General features: G+C 33.1%; 1 pseudogene; it reads right to left on the bottom strand.

The window, feature by feature from the left end:
* Window positions 1-13652: 13652 nt before the first annotated feature.
* LOC149249249 (2-hydroxyisoflavanone dehydratase pseudogene) lies at window positions 13653-14194 on the bottom strand (annotated as a pseudogene).
* Between the last annotated feature and the right edge of the window lie 6981 nt (window positions 14195-21175).

The following is a 21175-nucleotide window of genomic DNA, read 5'->3' as shown; positions in this document are numbered from 1 at the left end:
TAGTTGCCTCATGCCCAACCCTACCATGCCCAACATTGTTTTTATGCCATACTATGATGGCTTCGACACATTGAAGTACTTGTATTCATAATGAGACAAAGCACACAAGTCCTCAAAGTGTGGGAGTGGAAGTGACAAAGTATAATAAAAGTACAATGCCAAAGTAAAAGTGGTTTTTAAAAGCAAAACCAAGTGGTAAGTGATATTGGTTGAGAGCATTTGGCAAAATCCTTTCCTCAAAAAGATGTACTCCACATAATTAATTTTTAACTTAAATAAAATATGCCTTTGGCATAATTAATTTTCAAATTAAATTTAAATTTAATAATAATAATAATTTATTTTAATTATATTATTTTCATTAATATAAGGGGCATAGAAGCACAAAGTTATTTTTTATTTTAATGGAAAACAAGAAACCACATTTGCATGAGAACTAGGGATTTCAACAGATAATTAAGTGTAGGCATAAGCGTTCTTACAAAGCATATTAACAACTTTCAATTCTAGAATAAAAACTTTAGTTATATTAGGAGATTCAAGGTGATAATCAAATCCATGATATATCAAACACTCCTAATAGATTTAGGTTTGCTTCCATCATCTCTAGAATCTATAAGGCTTCTTATAATTCAGCTAAGATCTCATTCCATCATGTCTTAAGAGATTACAATGGTATGGTTGATGCTAAGCTAATGGAGCTTCTCATCTCCCACAAAGCAATTTGTAAGCAATTTGTGTAAAAATGGGGTTACTCAACATTCCTCAACTCCCTAAGTTTATGTAACCCTTAGTTTTTGTTAGAGACATACTCCAATTAATGGAGCAAGCTGAGTGCATTGAAAAGAATCAAGTGCCATCTACCTAAATTTATGAAACAAGGACAAGGCCCATTGGGCAAGGTATGTGAATTTTGAACATAATGCGGGTTGATATTCCCTTGGCATTTAATTCCACCACGAGAGGTGGGACTATTTTAAATCTTCATTGGATAGGAATTAGGATTTCTTGTGGTTTCCTTATTTAGTGTTATTTACTATTCCTTATGGGTGGAGATAGAATTGCAACTCACATGGTCACATATTATATGATTGATTATTCTCGAAGCACAATTGTTGACCTAGAACCTCATGAAAATTCGTAGGATCTCGCGAAGACATGAAGAAACTTTGTAAAATAATGAAATATCCATCAAATCACTTTTAGTCACCATCCATGAATGAGAAACAATCACAAGCTTATAATGCTAACATTTTATGTATCTTGGAGAAACAAATGCATAAAATTATAGAACTTTGATGTTGAGTGTTGCAAGTTGAAGAACCTAGTACTAAATATACATAAAGAATCCTAATTAGAAACCTCAAACTTGTAGATATCCAATTATTCAGAAAATGGATTTAAAGAGAAAGAGGTCAAACAACAACTAAAGATGGAGATAAAATACCCAACTTATCTCGAGGTTTATTTACTCACTCTTATTATATAATGAAGTTATTTCATTCTCAACTTCAATGACATGATTTGACTTATGTTTTTTTAGCTCCATAAGTAATTCAAACATTTTCTATAAATAATATACATATAATTTTAGGTTTAGTACTTTTTATTGAATTCACTTCTTATATTAAAGGCATTAAAAATATTCATGATTCTCATAACTAAGTTTTTAAAATAAAACTTGTAGAGACCGTCCCTGTACTGATTTTTTTTTAGACAATGTAGATAAATTTGGAATACAATCATAAGAAGATAAACATCAAAAACTTAGAGTTATTAAGGCATTTACATCAACATCCATGAATTACAATACATTCCACATATCATTGATTTTACATTCTATTAACCATAGGCACAACAAAATCATATAACAAAACATCATAAATACCACAAGTACTGTTCACGAGGAGAGGAGATTTGATCTTGGCCTTGCTGCTACTTGCACTCCCTTGCTGTCGTCCACCTCCAAGTGTGAATGTTGATGTGCTATGACCGAATGTAGTGACCCACTAGTTGACCTCCCAACCTACTCCTTGGGTACTCTTCTTCCCTGCAGACCCCTGAGCTGCAATGGGGTTGTACAATGGAGGAAGTGTGCTAGCTGATAGAGGTGAGCACTCCTTGGCTCAAGATTCCCCTCTCTAAATACCTCTACCTCACCAAACTCAACTATAGCTCGTAGCCACTCAAAATGACATAATCTCATCCATCCAATAATAGGGTAAGAAAAAGTCCCTTCTCCCATGGCTTGCCCCTTCTTTTATAGGAGTATTCATAGGTGACACTTGGCACTTCATGCATAATTAATTATTTTTATTAATCCAAAATTTTGATTATTCACCCACCCATGTGTCACCCTCTCACCAAGGCTCTCCAAAATTATTTACTTCAATTTTAATTCAAAAATAATATTTTTCCTCACCCCAACAAGACTCCCTATTTTTTCTCCTAGTTGTCTCTTGATCCCCTTTTTCTACTCCTTAATTTGTGTTCATTACTAAAGTCAACTAATAAGTCTCATATTTGGTCCCCTAAATTCCTCCTAATTTAACTCAATTTGCTTCTTAGATGGATATTTTTATGTTGGCTCTTGCGACATGGCGGTTCTCTAGATTTCTCTAATTTTAATTTATTCATCTTTATTTTAATTCACCACCCTCTTCTCTTAATGAAGTTTAACTATATTAGGATTAATTTTTATAATTAAATCTATGTCCCTCTACCCCCCTTTTACGTAATTAAAATACTTATGTACATTATCTACCTAATATTTTCCAAGATGGGAAGGGTAGGGTTCTCAGGGTACAATATTTTCATTTCTTCCTATTCTCCCTTTACCCCAAGTTTTATTCTTACTTTAATTGCCTTGGTTCTAACCTATTTACCACCTGATGTGAAATATTAGGATTTTCATACATTGACTATATTTAGTAGTTTCTTTTCTATTCTAAGGGTGCCAAGTCGGTCACGCCCTTCAAGAACTTCCTTTTGAAGTTCCAAGGGTTCCACACCTAACAATTTCTTCTTGATGCCAAGGGTGCCAAGTCGGTCGTTCCCTTCAAGAACTTCCCTTGAAGTTCCAAGGGTGCCACACCATTTTCCCTTCAAGCATCCAGTGGCTACGAGGGGAAAATCTAGGTGCAATGACAGATACCTCTATCATCTCTTGTGTTTCCCACTACAGTGAGACTAATGGTGTTAGGGATCAAGGAATTTGCCTTGATGAGCACCCCTAGTGAAATCCTCATGAGCGACCCAATTTGGGACCTGCCCCCACGACATCGTGATCTTCAAGGCGAAGATGTCCCAACTATTCTAGCCCAATTCACGACGGGAGTGCCAACGAGTGAAATTAGGGACACTGTCCCACCCCTCCCATGTAGTTCCATCCATTTGTACAACCCCATCACCCATTTGTGGGTCATTCGACCAAACAAGTAACTTGTGCCTGCAACCACTAACATGTCATTAGAATTTATAGCAAGATTCAAACTAAACTTTAAAATTTCAAATACAAAATATTAATTTCCAACAAACCAGATGTCGTCAACCTCATCACATGTGAGTGTAACTGGTGGTTTCTTTTCAGACTCAATAATCATCAGTAACAAAGTTTCTCAGTGTTAGTCATTGTCATAATAACATCATCAACATGACCTAGTCATTCACATTGTTGGTCATCGTGAACCAAAACTAATGTAAGTAGTCAACATAAGGAACACATCCATCACAACTATCATCATCATAACATTAGCAAAAAACATACATATCCGTCAAAGTTGTCATCATCGTAACATCAATAGAAAAAAAGTACATATCCATCAAAGTAATCATCATCATAACATCAATAGAGAACATACATAGTCATCAATGCTATCATCATCATAATATCAATAGAGGATATACATATCCATCAAAGCTATCACCATCCTAACATCAACTAGGAAACAAATATAACCATCACATCCACTAATAGTAGAGTCAAGTGTCCAGATCCTCAACTTGAGGTCCCCAAAGAATGTTGTGTGAGCCTTAAGGCTAAATCAATGTTAATTTCATATAAAGGTCAGTTAACTAGAGTGGCGCACTACAAAACTCAAACCATTATTCCTTAGATATATATGATCTGTTTGTGTTTGAAAAATTAAAAGACTATTGCCATTGATTCTCTATTTTGTATGAATATTTTTGCACCTTAAAAATTTGAAGAGGATTGGGATTGTTTTCTCCAATGTGGGTTGTGTTTATATTCTTATGCTTTGTAAAGTATTAGTATCAATTATCACTTCACAATCCTAGTTGGAATTTTTTTCTTTATTATGACCTAGTCTAAAAAAGTTGTTAAGATGGGTATTTAGATAGTTAATACATGGTTGAAATACTACATTTCATGTAATCTTATCCATGTGTTGACTTTGTGAACATATACATTTAATAACACTTTCAACTCTCCAACTTTATGCAGAGACTTTGGATCTATATTTGGTATTTTTTGATATGTTGGTGGTTAAAAGGTCAAAATTCAATAATCTATACAAGTTTCGGTCGAAACAATCACATCCTTTCATTTGACACGGTCACACCGTGTTATTTTTGCGGTCGATGAAAAAAATGAAAAATGTTTTTAGTCGAAAGTACTCACTTTTTGGTCAAAAACATTTTTTCGTTAAATTTAACTTTTGGCTGATGAAATTTATTACTTTCGGCCGAAATTGCAACCCTGCAACCAACCAAATCTAGCTCACATCTGTTCACCCTTCTCCAATTTCAGAACGGTTAAACTCCATCAAATACATGGAATTTACTTTTGGAACCAACACCAACATTTGCAGAATTGAATCTACTTTCATTAGATATTTGCCAATTTTAACTAATTTTCTAGTAAATTTGTGCATAAATTTTCTGAAGGTCATTATGATTCAGTGAAATCAAAATTTGGTATCTTACAAAATACACTATGAAAAGATGGAAAATTTATGGTGCATTACATTGGCCTATTCTCTTTAATGGGTAGTTTTTAGATTTTTTAGTTTTTAACTAATATGATTAGAAACATGGTGCGTTGTTAAACATCTTCAAAATCTGTTGTTTTTTCACAAATTTGGTTCAATTCAAAATTATTTAGTAATTATGATATGCATATGTTGGCTTCATGAATATAATCATGCCACAGTAGAGTCTGCCTATATTGTTGCAACATATTTTTTTTCAAAAACACAAGGTTAACAAGGAATACATTGGTGCACAGAAACATGACTTTTTATCGATCCCTTGATTTTTAAAGAACACACAGTGAAACAATTTCTATGTTTCCATATCAAATGTGAATAAAACAATTCTAAAAATAAGTAGTAGGAAGCTAATAATTTTTTTGACATTTTCACCCAACTTCACATTTTCACTATACAACCACCCAATATTAAACATAATATTTAACAATAAGAGTATCACCATTATAATTACAATACTTAGATGATTAATCATTTTCAACTTGTGTGTAAACATTATATCATCTCATAGATGTGCCTATTTACTCTAAGATAATATATATCATCAAGTAAGAGGACATTGGGTCATCTTCATGATTATCATCACAACACCATCATGAAGATCACCACAAAGAAATATTATAAGAGATATGAAAAGTCAAATGATGAGGAAATTCCAATAATCAAGAGAACACGAAAGGGATGATCAATCCAACCCCTTCTCATTCATAATAGTGTTGTTCTAATATCTAGATCATTACATATAAAAAAGCAAAAAAATTCATCAGAGGGGTTGTTATTCCTCCTTTTACATAGTCTTGGTTTTAAAATCTATGTCATCAAGTTCGTCAAACTTCAATCTTTAGGTTTGAAATTCGGTGCATCTATTTTTTTTAGGTTTGATGATCCTCATTGAACTTTATAGCCATTGACCAAGTCCATAACTCAAAACTCATAACCTCATGTCACAACTCAAGTTTGTAATCTATCTATGTAGTTTCCATGTCCATGACAATATTTTTTATGATTATCGATATTGATTTCTTACTATTTTATGTTATATTTCATTTTAAAGTTAATATATGTATTATATAGAAAATGTATATAGACAAACTTAATGGTAAGCTTTAACCTTATCAAAAAATTCAAACTCAAATCAAACATAATTATTGCCAAACCCAAACCCAAACCTAAACCATATAAATTATTTAGAAATAATTTTACACCCACATCTCCTTAAAGCAAGATGGAAAAAACTTGAATAAAAAATGCTAGAGGAATGGACTATACTTTCCTATTTTATAACGAGAACATATTAAAATTAATAACCTAGATCAAATGCCTAGTGCCAATACAATTTTCATCCATACATAAGATTTTTAATTGAAAACTTATGTCCAAAGAATTCCCTTATCCACATTCCAAAGTGGAAGGGGTGAAGGTTAAGTAGTACACAAGTACTAAAGAAATATCAAGGTATGGGATCTTCTTTTGGGGCTATTTCTAATTTTCTATAATTCATACATCCTCAAAGAAACTGAGAATTGAATTGACCATTTTACTTGTTTGGAGGATTTTTTCTTTACTAGGCCCAATCGCAGGGTCGTTTGGGTGCAAGTTGAAGTAGACCTAAGAGACGGTCTCCTCAAAGAAATAAAGCTAACCTATAAGGATAAAAAATGGAATCAACCAATTGACTGTTGGAGACTACCTTCAAGTGTTTCACATGCCATAAGGTAGGACACCTAAGTGAATATTGTGACAAAAATGTTCGAAATCTCCATCTTTATAAGAAACTCGGATCAAAAAATTTCCTTTGGTGGATTTGCAATCATCTTTGACAAAGGGTGCAATTTTGTTAGAGGTTCATTATTAATTAATTTAGTAGGTAGGAGGGAAGACAATAGATGTGGGCCTCAATTTGATCCTGCTTGCTAGACTATGGATCTGTGTAAGAACCATCCTCATATCCCCTCCTCCTTAATCCTAAATGATGACATGCATAAAAATCATGAAAATTTAAATGATGAATTCCAAAAAATTATAATATTTCAAATGCAGATCTTGAAGGGATGCCAAATCTCCCTCCTTTTGCTTTTGTCGTCGGCATGTTGGCTATTTCCTCTAACTTAATTTTTGTCAAGTCTTCCTCCTTGGTGACCCTTATCCCTTTAGTTAATTACTATGTATCTTTCTCTCATGTTTCGAATCATTGGGATCACATACCTGAGAATAACCCCATCAAGGAGGTTGGTTCACATGTCTCCTCAAGTTCTAGATAAACAATCTAAAAGGAGGTCATATACCCTTCGTTCGAGTTGGTATTTAAGAGAGCCACCCTTTTTCGACGAGATGGCGATGAATGCCTCGTCAGTGGGACACACAAGAAGAAAATCATATTCGTCAAAAGCCCAGTAAAAGGGCAAATAAGATATTTAGAGAAAAAAATAGACTAGAATTTTTAGGGCTAGTAGAGCAAAAGGCCCCTCTTAGGCTCTCAATGAAGATTCTTTCTGAATTTGTAGGGGTCTAGGGGTGCTCCGAAAAGGCTCACCCTCAAAAGGATTATTCATAATAATAAGCTAGACATTATTCTATTACAAGAAACTATGGAAAATGGCCATAGAGCCAAAGATTTTCTTGAACCTTAGCTTATAAATTGGTTTTTCTTCACTGTCGATTCTCAAGGTCTATCTGGTGGTCTCATTGTAGCTTGAATTCAAGATTCATTGATTCATCAATTTCTTCTTCTCTTCGCTATATTTCTGTCAACTTGGAGGTTTATGAATTCAACCAAAAAATATGAATTTTGAATGTCTATAGTCCTTCCTTGGACCAGAGAACTTTATGGGAAGATTTAGTAGTTTTTGAAGTGCTTAATATACAATTCATGATTCTAGGGGGTGACCTAAATCTCATTGTGTCTCTCAAAGAAGTTTGGGGTGCCTATCCTCATAAGGACCTATTCGACAACTTCTTGTCTCATATTTTTCATTCAAATAAACTGATTGATTTGGAACCCATTAAAATTGTCCCCACTTGGTGAAAATTCAAACCTGATAATAGTTCTATCTCCAAGAGATTGGATTGGTTCCTCTATCCATTTTTTCCCCCTATCTCTAAGATTGAAATCCTAGGTGGAAGCAGGAGGCATTTCAAACCATTGTCCCATTGTCTTAGAGATTGTCCAAGATGAAAACAAACCTCCTGCCCTGTTCAAATTCAATAATGTTTAGCTCAAGGAAGATGATTATAAGGAATTGGTCAAGGATTCTTTGTCCCCTCTAATTTTGGAATGTCTGGGATCATATATGTAATAATTTGTAGGGAATTTAAAACTTATAAAAAATAAGTCAAAATCCTGTGCTAAGGAATACAATGCTAGATCAAATGTTGAGTTGAAGGATTTGGAAACAAAAATTCATGACCTCTACAATTTGGATGATGTGGGCTCCCTTTCTAAGGCAAAAATTGAAGCTTTGCGCTCTTTGGAGTGCAAAAAAAGAGAGTTTTTAGCCATTGAAGAGGAAGCTTGGAGACTCAAAAGTTGCATAATCAGGATCAGGGAAGGGGATAACAACATGAAAATTTCCCATATTTATGCAAATTATAGAAAAATGTCAACACCATTTGGTTTATTAAGGACCATAAGGTTCCCTTCACTCTTCTTTTCAAGAAATTGCGTGTTTGGGCTCTCAGCATTTCAAATCCTTTTTCTCCTAACTTGAGGGGTATCCAATTCAGGAAATCTTGGATACTCTATCCTTGTTCCCTCGATCAATTTATTGATGAAATGAATGAGTTCTTGTCACGTGAAGTTTTGAAGGGGGAGATTTTGGGAGCACTTTTTGCTATGTAGAAAAGAAAGAAACCAGGTTTGGATGAAATAATGGTATATTTTTTCACAAGATTCTACAATCTTATCAAATCTGATGTCCTAAAAGTATTTTCGGAGTATCAGGTTCCAGGAAAGCTTTAGATGCTCTTAACTTGACCTTCACAACACTAATCCCAAAAGTTGAAAATGCAATTTCATTTGATTATTGTTCTGAAATGACTTCACTAAGAACTAGCTTCAGTCTAGTATATAAAATGTTGTCTCCAAAATAGAAAATTCCATGATGTTGTCTCTTTGGCCTAGGAGACTCTTCACTTTATAAAAGTTAGGAATCTAGTGTGGTTGCCATCAAAATTGACCTATCAAAAGCACAAGACAGGGTGAACAAGATGTTTTGCAACTAGTGTTGATTCAACTAGGCATGAATCTGGGGTGTGTGAATTAGATATTGAGATGTATCTAGTCGACCAACTTTGTAATACTTATGATGGATTCCCTTCTTCCTTTTTCAGTGCTTCTAGGGTCCTCCATCGAGGATGCATCTTTCTCCTCTCCTATTTTTGCTAGTGGTAGAAGTGTTGAGTAAAATTATACATGAATCAATAAGAAAAGGAGAGCTCAAAGGAACATCACGTGAACCGCAACCATTTCTCACCTTATGTTCATGGATGATGTCTTTCTATTCATTTCTGGAAACAATTTATATTTCTAGAATTTAAATCGCATCCTAGCTCAGTTTTCTTTAGTCACTGGTATAGCCATTAATATAGAAAAATCATGCATGATCCTTCACAACCTTTTAGATAAATCCTCCTAGTAAATACGTGATTTGTTCCTATTCTAGGTCAAGACCATAGACGAAGGAGTTAAGTACCTGGGTTTAATGATGAAAGAAAATGACTATAAATTTGAAGATTGGATTCGGTTAGAAGGTGGGGAAATGTATTCTAGTTTGGACTAATAGACTTCTTTCCAAGGAGGCTGCCTAATCCTAGTGAAATCTGTTTTTGAGACTATACCAGTTTATTGGAACTCCATTACTTTGGGATTCTAACAAAAATTGGAAAGCTATGTTTCAGATTTCTATGGTTATGAAAAGTAGAATATAAGTGTTGTCCTCTTGTTTCATGGTCATCTCTTGCTATGCCAAAATCATTGGGTGGTTGGGGAATAAAAAATATATATGTTTTTAGTCGGTCCCTCACTGTTCACAGTTTTTGGCATTTCTCCAACAATGCTTTTTTGTGGGGGCATACTCTAAAATCAATATATCTTGGGGAAAAATCTATTTTGGACTAGTTCCACAATCCTTAGAAGAAATGAAATAATTCCTCAATTGACTGGAGGGCATTAACCAAATATTTTCACTTTGTTGGGAATTAGGTGGTGTGGAGGATAGGGGACAATAAAAGCATAGGGATTAGGGAAAATCCTTTGTTGGGTGCAGACATAGAATTCAGGTTGTCACAAAATTGATCCATCTCCTAAGATAAGCGAGGACATATGTTCTTGTTGACACAAAATCATAGTATGATATTGCTTTTGGTAGTCAAGCCTGAAAGTCAGTTCCAAATCTTTCCCTCCTTGAACTTGAAGCTTCCAAGTGGTCAACTTATGTAAGGTTGTTGGTCTCTTCACTTATCTGACCAATTGATGATGAACTAGATTGTCTTATGTGTTCTAAGAACTCTTCCTCTTGCGAGTACATTGTGAAGCTTAGTTATAAGGTGTATGCTGAATCCCTCTACTGTGGTGGTGTTTCATAACACAATATTGAATCCTTTGAAGTGTAAATTATATCTAGAGCTAGCTTTAAAAAAAAAGTTATTAATGTGGGATAATCTCATCAAATGGAGGTGGAATGGTTCAAACTAATGTGCCTTATGCCACATGGAATTTGAATCCATTCCTCATCTCTTTATTTCTTGTTCATATGCAGAAAAGGCATGGAGCATCCTTCACACTATTTTATTCCCTTCCATTGTTCGCTGGGACAAAATAAATTTAGAAGAATGTGTTTAGGAATGGGTAATAGATTCATTTGTTCAATGCTATCCAAATGTTCCAACTAATTTCGTTTATAATATATGGTGGGATCGTAATCAAGTTATTATCCAAGACAAGCTAATTCCTCCCGAATTTACTGGCGGGATTATTGAAAAAAATTGTAAAGAATTTCACTCAGAGCCAAAAAGAAAGAAAGTTCATGTGCGTATCACGTTGGATCTAGACAAATAGATACCTTGGGAGTTCTTCGATGATGCTAGCTAGGGAGACCCTCTGAAATCTGAAGTAGCAGTTGTTTATTTCTTAACTAATGACATCGTTATCTACGATATGCTCCTGGGATGGGAACTAACACAAAGGCTAAATTCACTACCTTCTGGACTCTTCTATACACACATAGACATCTCAAAATTAAAAAAATACAGGTTCTTAGTGACTCCAAGCTTGTGATTGACTAGGCTAATAAGAAAGTGGATGTTAATATTCCAAGTATAAATGACATCCCTAGAGAGATATCATTAGAAATGGATTTTTTGAATGGACATTTGTTCCCACATATAAAGAGAACTCAACCAAAAAGAAGACAAATTATCCAAGGAGGCTTTTTAGCTCCCGATAAGTTCTTTGGGATAGTATGAGCTTCAAGATGATCAAGAAATAAATGGAATGGAATCCCATTTTTAAGCTTGTCTGTAGACACTTCATTGTTTTATGGAATGTAATACCTTTTTAAGACTGTCAGTAGACACTTCATTGTTTTTCCTCTTGAAATTTAATTGTTTTTATCTGTATTTTTATTTGAATCTACTTTTTGAGAACACTGAATCATTCTTGGCAGATTGCACAATGTATATTTCTTTTTGAAATATAAGTTTTTTTTGCTTATGAAAAAAGTTATTGGAAATTAAAAAAATGTTATCCTTCTCACTTTAATTTTATTCATATAAATGAGATATTATTTTTTTATAAATACATTATTCAAGAGTGTAAACTTCTGTGATTCATAATGATTTTTCTAGTTAATTCTTTTGGTAAATCACATCTCAATTTTTCAAATTGATGCATTTTGGTGTGGTATGAATGGTCTAGTCAAGGCATGTTAATATATACCGTAGAGATGCAAAATGATTAGAGAAAAAATGATTAATTAAAAAATAACGTTAAAGAGAAAGTAATAAATTATTAAAATTGAACGTTAAGTTTAATAAAATATTATTATGTTATTAATAATAATATTAAATTATTATTGTTATTTTATTTTCAACTACAATAATATAAAACAATGCCTTTCCACTCACGTATTAATAATCAATTTAATTTGTTTATTATTAATAATAAGAGTATTACAGAATGATATGTAATTATTATTTTTACGATATAAATGATTAAACTGCTATTTAAAATTATATATATATATATATATATATATATAACAAAAAAGAGAAACAACAGAAAGATAGGAAAAACAAAAATTAAATACAATAAAATAATAATAATAATATGTTAATGAAATAAATTAAAAATGAGAAAAGAGTGAAAATAGAAATGAGAAATGAATGAAAATAGAAACAAAATTAAAGAATAAATAAGTGAAATAAAATCCCATATATATAATATTATAATAATAATATTATTAATCACGAATTTATAACTATGGGAAATGTCAAATGCGAAAAGGAAAGAAAAAAAAACAAAAAAAACAAAAAAAACAAAAAAAGGAAGAGGGGAGAACAAAACTAGTTTATATGACTTTTTTCATATTTTCACCAAGTAGAATATGTCTCCAGAGATTTGAACCAACCACAACAAAAAAACACAATATATTTTTACAGTGTGAGCTCAAGGCTAAAAACACAATATGTATCTCCACTGCTTGAGCTCAAATCCTTAGATTATAAATACATTATTATTAAAAATATATTACTTTTTATTTTTAATATAATATGATATTAAAATTATATGTGTCACAACCGCTTGAGCTCACATCCTTCGACTATAAATACATTATTAAAAATATATTACTTTTTATTTTAATATAATATCATATTAATTTTATTTTTAATGGTTTGGTAATAAATAAATATATTATATTTAAATTTAAAGTTAACAAAATATTTAAAAATAATTCAAAGGTAAAAAAATGTTTTACAGTGAAAACATTTTTTTAAGCTGACGTTAAAAAGAGAAGGAGAAAATAATGAAATAAAGAGAGATAAATAACTTGTGAGTGAATATTTTGTTAAGTTTAATATTTATTATTTATAATATCATTAAATAATAATAGCTTTTTTCAAGTTAGTTATAGTTTTATATTTATATATACATGGGAGAAATAATTTATAAAAAATTAAAAAGGAGAGTGATTATGTTTTAGAAATTAAAAAAGTAAAAGGTAAATAAAAAATATATATATATATATATATATATAAATTTTTTGAATTTGTAATTTATATTGGTAAAATTATATTTATTATGTCGTAAGGCATTCCCTCTGAAATCAACTCCTCTCCTTGCCCACCTGTCATCCTTGTCCGCCATACGATTAGATGTTAGACGATTGCACAAATTTCAACTGTTTGATCAAAATAGTTACAAATTAGTTGCGGAGCAGTATGCATTGGTTACCTGTAACAGTTCGCGGACTTATTTTTTAAACGATATGCTTTGCGACTACTATTCTCAAAGTCGGGCTGAACTAGAATGGCCCCTTGGAAACACAGGCCATCCCATTTCCTTCTACTTGCAAGGATTCCCAACTGATGCACAATGTTGCCTCCGGCACTATCACCTGCCACGAACACCTTCCTAAAATCTGTGCGTTAAGCCAACCACGGATCCACAGACACCCCATCTAGCGCTACTGCTTGACAGTCAAGCCATTCAAGAATGCCAAAACAATCATCATAAGCAGCAGGGAGGCGATGCTCGAGCACTTTCCTGTACTCCACCGATAGGCATATCACCTTGGCCTGTGTAGCGACTTCACTGACATAGTTGTGATAAAGCGGCGAGACAGCCGATCCGATACAGAAAGCCCCTCCGTGAATGTACACAAGTACCAGAACTTTTTGTTTTCCATCAGTCACTTCGAACGGAGGAAGGAAGAGCCGAACGAAGACGCCTGTTTCAGGATCGATGACCACGTCTCGAATGGAGGAAGGAAGAGCCAAATGAACACACCTGTTTCAAGATTGATGACCACGTCTTTGGATGCCACTCCTCCCTTGGATTCATTACCGAGCTGTGGAGAAGGGGGAACGGTACCCTCGTCGACCAAGTGTTCAACCGTCCCGTCTTTGTATATCCTCAGCAGACCGGAAGCCTCAGCTACGATAGATAAAGAAGAAGATGATTCCTCCATAGGTATGGCGTTGGTAGTGCTGCTATCAATAGCTAAGCCGAGAGGGAGGAACACAGATAAGAATATAGTTACAAACCCCAGATCTAGATGCTTGCATTTAAAGCTCCAGATACCCTGATAATTCCCAAACATACCATGATTTTAATAGCGAACCTTAATGTTCCATTAATATCGTATCATAAACCAGGAAATGTTTTGGACCTTACGTTCATGAAATGCTTACCGGGCCCCACACTTGTGTCATGGGACATAATTTGGTGCAAACTTTTGATGAAAGAACACTAGTTTCCATTATGGTCCGCCGGTCACTGTCCAATGAGTTGTGGCATCACCATAAATTACGGAAAGTTTATTTCTATTGGTTGCAGTTAGGGGGTTAAGTTTGATGGTATTTATTTGTATTTTTAATTAAATAGTAATCATTTTAAAATTTGAATGACAATTATTAAGTTTTCAAACTATCGATTTAATGCATGACTTAAAATTAGTGATTTTGATATAAACAAATAAAATAAATTAGGCATTTTGATTACTTACTGTCCAAGATAAGTATTGCACTATTTAACACTCACAATATTAACTTGACATGATTATGAAACGATTTTGATTATTGCGCTAGTTGTGATTGTTGGTGGCCTTGTCTCTTATATTAACTAACATGATTATGAAACGATTTTGTGTGTTTGATCGGTCTTGTCCTTCTCTTCTTAGAATTGTTGTGAAAATTATTATGATTTTATGGAAAAAACATATTTTTCTGGAATGGTGACATATGGCTCAATATTAACTATTAAAATGTAAATAAAAAAATTTAAAAATTTAAAAAAAATTGATGAAAAATATTAAAGGATTGAATAAATAAATAAAAAACAAAAACAAATTGACTAAATGCAAATAAAGTCATTGCCTATGGACATTTTCAGAACAAAGTATATAAATCAAAAGTTAATATTACAAATGAAGCCTAAATATCTTTGAATGCCTCTAACTAAATGCAAATAGAGTCATTACCTATGGACATTTTCCAAACAAAGTATATAAATCAAAAGTTAACAGTACAAATGAAAAATAATATTTGATTATATATTTTATGATATGGATTTTTTTAATTAATTACTTAATTTAATGTGATTTAAATTTTTTTATCAATATCAAATAAAAATCTAGAGTAATATAGAATAAAAATATAAAAACATGTATATAATTCAAATTTATATAACTTATAGATTAAATTTTATAATATTTTAAATTATTTTTTAAGATATGTAAAAAATTTATAGTATAAAATAAAAAGACTTTAAGGTAATTTTCAATATATCAATGAGTATATTATTGTAATTTATAATTCATGATATTGAGTGACTTATAACCTTTGTTTATAATATTTAAATATGAGGAAACTATTTCTTTGTTGCTTGGCTTTTCGGATACTCAGCTGGGACGCTGTTGAGCTGCGTGTACTTCTAACGGGGCAGACATACCATTCTCCTACAATGTTTGCTATTATGTACCATCTCTCCCCATACTAGCTAACCCACAAAACATATTATCATTTGCTGCCACCAGACTGATATGTGGATTTTTGGGTGGAATGGAAATTTGGATCCTTCTGGTATTGCTCTTCTTTGCGTCACCTCCTTGGTTTTTGGTGAAATGGTCACTTTTCTCTTATATCACCACAAGATTACAACACATCCAATCCTGAACAATTAACCGAGTTTGAAACTCTTCATTGATTTTTCATCCATAACATTCAAAAGTTTTAGCTCTTTGTTTTATTGTAATTGGGTCTAGGATACTTTTGATGTTTTGTCACTCAAACTTCTAGCTTTTTATTGTATTGCAATTGAAGTTGCTTGTGTTATTCATATTGGTAATCTAGGTTTGACATCCTTAAAAATCATAAGGGACTTTTATATGGCTTTGCGCAAGTCAATCTATATTTCTTTGTTTGACAAATTTTTGTTTTTGGTAGATATACCCACCCTAGTGTGGGTGTTGCCAAGAATTAGAACCAACATATAATAAAATTCCAAAGTAGCTTCGTATGTCTTAGCAGCATTGGGAAAAAGCTTTGAATAAACCTCCTATGTGACAAACCAATCCAAATTCCCAAAATATTTTAAGAAGGACAAGCAAAGGAAAATTCAATCACCTTAGGAGAAAGTGGTATAGTTCAATATTGAAAAAGAGCATCTTTTTTATCAAATATTTCCTATTTGAACTTGAAATAGCATCTTTGAAGATTGAGAGGCAACCTATGCTGGAAAGGTAAGGTTATAAAATTTATAAATTCAACATTATGTAAGTGATTTCTCTTTATTTTCTAGATTTGAATGACATTTTGTTTATTAATTTTTATATTCAGTGATCTTTGTCAAGATTCTTCTCGAATTTATGCCTTACGACGTTTCCTTTTCAACATCTGGTGCAATTGATAGTAAATATTTGGTTTGGAACCATTTAATGTGATGTACTATGAGGATTAAGATGGAAATGTGATTCATTATGAAGATCAAAATGGAGAATAGCAAGCAGTTAAATAATGTAGAGAACCAAAGATGGGAAAAAGAATTACAACAATTAAATTCTAATTGTAAAAAAAAAATCAATTAATAATATTTCCATTAATTTTTTTATTATTCAAATGAAACCTCTAAGAACCAATAAATTATTAAAGAGTTTAAGCAAGAATCCATATTAAAAAGATCAAATATAATAATAAAATAATAAATTGAATTTCATATAAAAGTTGATGAATAGTAAAAGCAAAGGACCAAAATATATATATATATATATATAACAACATTGAGTACTTGTTATATTATTACGCGTCTGGTTGCAACAAATTATACAGGTGAGTTACATTTGAATTTTCCCGGCTTCTATTTTGCCATTTCCAGCTTGATTAGCAGAGCCCAAATGTTCATGATCACTACAAAAGGTTACAACTAATGCATTTTTCTTATTTATCTTACTAGTATATATTCGACAAAATTAAGACATGACTGTTAGGTCCATATACTACTAGTGTAACCCTTTATTGTTATTAGTACAACCCCCTTATTATATTGTTGTTCCCATGCAGTCCCCATATTGTTATTATTGTGCCCCATAGAAGCCAACTATTGTTATTGTTGTGCCCTTACATTATTATTGTTATGTCGGCTCTGATTATATTATGACCCCTTAGACTCCTATATATAGAAAGGAGGTCTTGTCATTTGTATCATCCAAGAATTGTTCATTTGTGTAATGTAAAGGAGGTTTCCCCCTCGAAGAGGCTTATTTCTAAGGTGTTTATCTATCTTTTCTATCTTTTTGTGAGATGGTTTCATAACATTTGGTATCAGAGCTTTGGATTGTAGGGTTTTGCTACTCCAACAGGGAATCATGGTATTTTTGCTATAAATTTGTTTCTGCGACGTTTCAGAAGCTAAAATAAAAACCCATTTGAGAAGAAATTGCGTTGAATCTTGCGTCCTAATTTCAGATCTTGTCTCGCTATATTTTCAGATATATGATCTGTGGAAGTTAGGGTTTTTGCAAGCTCTAGAATTTCATCTAAAACAGGTCATCATGGAATTTTCGCTATAACTTTTTCGCTACAAAGTTTTAGAAGCTAAAGAAAAAACCCATTTGAGAAGAAAGTGGTCTGAACCTTAGGTCCAAATTTCAGATCTTGTCTCGCTATATTTTCGGATATATGATCTGAGGAAGTTAGGGTTTTTGCATACTCCCGAATTACATCCTAAACAGGTGACCTTGGAAAAATCGTCATAACTCTCTCTGAGCATCAGATTGAAATTTCGTAAGAAGTTACAGAAATAGGACAGACTGTATTTTGTTTGGGTATAATTTGCAGAACCTAAGGTTGAAATAGTGACACGTGGCACATCGTACAAGTTCACTCTACTGAACTAGTCTATAATTAGGTCATTGCGGGAGATTGGAAATAAATCTTTCTTCAGGAATCCAATTGCGATTAGACTTGCAGAGTTAGAAAGAGGACTCAAAGGGATATTACAAGACAAAATTCCAGAACTTAAAGATCTGAAATTATAGAGTTACATTCGTTTCAAGATCGAGCTTCTAAAATCAAGAAAAAGCAAGATGAGGAAGTTTGATGGCAAGGATCCGGTAAATTGGATACTATAGATGGAGAAATATTTTGATCTACATGGTGTACCACTGTTGCAAAAGGTACGTATTGCATCTAATTATTTAAAAATGAATCAATTTTTTATGGTATAAAGGACTTTGTTCTCGTAAACCACTTGTTACGTGGTCAATTTTCATGGAGGAAATGATAGCACATTATGAGGATACAAAGAGAAACACCTTCTTTAGCCAATTGATAAATCTCAAACAAAAGGGTTCAATGGTAGAGCACATTGAGGACTTCAAAAATTGAATATAAGGGTAAATGATTTTTCGGAGAAGCAAATGATTGATGTCTTCATAGGGACTTTAAAGGATACCATTCAACATGAGGTTCATCTTTGGGAACTTGATTCATTGGAGAAGGCATTCAGGCTGGCAAAAAAATTGAAAGCGAAATTATGGAAACAAGGAAGCCCACCTCACAACTATAAATATGTAAGTGTTTTTTCTCCTAGCCTTCCACAACCTACAAGGTTTACACCACAACAATTTGAAGAAAAAAGAGAAAGAGGGCTTTGTTACATTTGTGATAGCAAATACACTAAAGGTCATAAGTGTGATGGGAAGAAATTATTTTACATAGATTGTGAAGAGGAGGAAGAAAATGATCAAGGAACATCAAAAGAAGAGGATATACACTAGGAACCAACCCTAGAGAAAGAAGAAATGAATCCGACCATATCTTGTAAAGCATTGGCAAGAATTACCACTCCTCAAACTCTCAAGATAGAAGGACATATCAAGAAGAAAAAGGTTCAAGAAGTGAAAGATCACATCGAGAAAGAAGAAATGAATCTAACCATATCTTGTAATGCATTGGCTGGGATCACCACTCCTTAAACTATCAAGATAGAAGGACACATCAAGAAGAAAAAGGTAATAGTGTTGATTGATTCAAGTAGTACCCATAATTTTATTCATTGTAAGATAGCCAAGGAATTGAATTGCTTCCTATACCCAGCACCAAAGTGTCGAGTGATGGTTGCAAGTGGAGGAACCATAAATTGCTCAGGAAAGTGCCATACTATCAAGCTATCCATGGGAGAATATGTATTGAATAACCCAGTGCTTTCCATTACAATGGGTGGTGTTGATGTTGTACTAGGAGTCCAATGGCTACAATCTTTGGGTACAATAGCTTTTAATTTTCAAGAACTTTTCATGAGATTTTGTGCGGAAGGAAAGGAAGTTGAATTAAGGGGTATTGCAGGGAAACCGGGAAAAGTAATCAGCTCTAACGGTATGACAAAGCTTCTAAAGAATGAACAATGAGGCGTAATTGCACAATTATATTCGCTAGAGGTTCCCACATCGAAATCATCTATTTCTCCAGATCTCCAAAAAGTCTTGGACAATCATTCCAAGGTATTTGAGACTCCCAAAGGCCTCCCACCTATTCATGACCATGATCATGCTATTCATTTGATTCTAGGAAGTGTTCCTACAAACATCAGGCCGTACAGATATCCCTATGCCCAAAAGAGTGAAATTGAACGTATGGTTGCAGAAATGCTAGAGGTTGGTATAATTCAACCTAGTCAAAGTTCTTTCGCTGCTCCAGTAGTATTGGTGCACAAGAAGGATGGATCATGGCACATGTGTCCGGATTATAGGGAGCTCAACAAGCTGTTAGGTCCTTATAATATTATTGATCCCCCCATTATATTGTTGTTGTATCCCTTATTGTTATTATTGTGCCCTTATTGTCCCCATAGAATCCCTCTATTGTTATTTTTGTGCCTTTATATTATTATTGTTGGGTCGGCTTGGTTATATTGTGACCCCGTAGACTCCTATATATAGAAAGGAGGTTTTGTCATTTGAATCATCTACGAATTGTTCATTTGTGTAATGTAAAGGAGGTTTTCCCCTCGAAAAGGCTTATTTCTAAGGCTTTGATCTATCTTTCTATCTTTTTGTGAGCTGGTTTCATAACATTTGGTATCAGAGCTTTGGATTCTAGGGTTTCGCTGCTCTAAATAGGTCATCGTGCCATTTTCGTTATAATTATTATTGTTATTTTTTATTTTTTTTATTTTTTTAATTTAATTTAATTTAATTTATTTTTATTTTTATTTTTTAATTAATTAATTAATTAATTTTTATTTATTATTATTATTATTATTATTTTTTTTTTGCGACGTTTTAGAAGTTAAAAAAAAAACCCATTTGGGCCAAAATAGTTCTGAACTTCGGGTCCAAATTTCAGAGCTTTTCTCGCTATATTTGCGGAGATATGATCTAAGGAAGTTGGCGTTTTTGCAGACTCCCGAATTACATTCCAAACAGGTGACCTGGGAAAAATCATCATAACTTTTGTTTTGAGCATCAGATTGAAATCTCGTAAGAAGTTCAGAAAGAGGACGACCTCTAGGTTTTTTTGTAATAGTTTCAGGTACTAAGGTCGTAACAATGACACGTGGCACGTCATACAAGTTCGCTCTACTAAACTAGTCTATAATCAGGTCACCGTGGGAGATTTGGCATAACTCTTCCTTGGAGAATCCAATTTTGATCAGATTGGTGGCATTGGAAAGAGGACGCAGAGGGCTACTGCAAGTCACAATTTTAGAACTGGGAGATCCAAAATTACAGAGGTACATTAGATTCAATATTGAGCTCCTATAAGTGAAAAAACGTGTGTACTTTTTAAATTTTTGCATAAGCTTGGTTTGAAAAATTAGTTTGAAGGAATTCAAAGGGCATAGAGAAGCATTTTATCGGTAATTGATGCCCCGAGGAAAGAAAATGGAAACACCTAGTAACCAACCTGAAAGATCTAGCATGACTCATGAAGAAGAGGAAGAAATGCAACAT

Source organism: Pinus tabuliformis, chromosome 7 (genome assembly GCF_031772625.1).
Source record: "Pinus tabuliformis cultivar Carrire ecotype Pingquan chromosome 7, CPIR1, whole genome shotgun sequence".
In the NCBI taxonomy this organism is placed as follows: Eukaryota; Viridiplantae; Streptophyta; class Pinopsida; order Pinales; family Pinaceae; genus Pinus; species Pinus tabuliformis.
The sequence above is the reverse complement of the archived record's forward strand: the minus strand, read 5'-3'. Positions and strand labels throughout refer to the sequence as shown.